This window comes from Aulonocara sp. 'chitande type north' Nkhata Bay, linkage group LG22 (assembly GCF_057382095.1).
Source record: "Aulonocara sp. 'chitande type north' Nkhata Bay isolate Kocher_YH1m ecotype deep benthic linkage group LG22, A_spYH_male_GT1.1, whole genome shotgun sequence".
NCBI classification, from domain to species: Eukaryota; Metazoa; Chordata; class Actinopteri; order Cichliformes; family Cichlidae; genus Aulonocara; species Aulonocara sp. 'chitande type north' Nkhata Bay.
This window is the reverse complement of record NC_141364.1, coordinates 23,442,250-23,443,301: the sequence shown is the minus strand read 5'-3', so window position 1 is coordinate 23,443,301 and position 1,052 is coordinate 23,442,250.

Here is a 1,052-nt window from a genome sequence, read left to right as displayed (position 1 = left end):
GGAGACGTGAAACAGGAAGTGCAACCAAGCCCTGCCTTCCTCCTGCTCAGCTCTGAGTGGGATGAAGTTGGCCTCCAGTGCTGATGTAAGCTCAGCGGTTGTTACACTCCCTTTTGAGCTGCAGAGTCCAGCTGAGCTTAGATCTGTGCCTTCACGGTCATTTGTGGGGGTGAAAGCGCTGGAGTTAAGTTATACTTTTAATAGATATATCGATATATAAACAATAGACAGATATGTATGTGTACATAAAAATATATAAAAGTATTCATGAGCATATACATAGTTACTTTATTTTCAAGCTTTATTTTATATATTTTTGTCAGTGTTTTAGATTTCGTGTTCATTTTTATGTATCAGTAAGTGTTCCTTTCATTCCTCATTTGCTGATTGAGCAATTCTGTCACCTCAGAGGTCAAAGGTCAATCAGCTGGCTGACTTTAGGTTCTGAGTTTTTGTTTCTTTGTTTTCCTTACATGTTCTACAGATTAAGAGCTAATGCTCCTTTCAGTTTGACACCGATCTGTGTGTCGTTTGACCATTTTATTACGTGGAGAACGTATTAGAACACGGCCCGATCCGTATCCGCATTAAGCCATCGTTATCTCCAGCGTTTCTTCATTCACAGTGCCAGAGCTGCGTTCCACACGCTTAGCCACAAAAGTGGGTTAAGCGGCACACTGTATTCCAGTTGCCAAGATCTTTGTAGTTGTTTTGTTTTTTCCATGATCGTTGCCAACAGCTCTCCACTGCCAAACATTGACCATACCATGTGCCTGATGAGGGGATGAGGAGAGAGGGAGGGGGAGGGGGGGAGGAAAGGAAGGTGGATGGGAAGAGTGTTGTAATATTTCCACCCCGGAGGTCGCCCCAGACTTGTGGCAATTATTTTCTTGTACGTCGCACCTCCAAAAAGAAGAAAAAGAAAAAAGTCACGGGAATGAATGGATGTACACGAGAAGAATGTTTTTCACGCATGTTTCTGTGTCGTGTGGAGACGTGTGAAAGAAGAAGGTGGATTTTGTATTTGAAAGAGATTACCATCTACGTGTCGT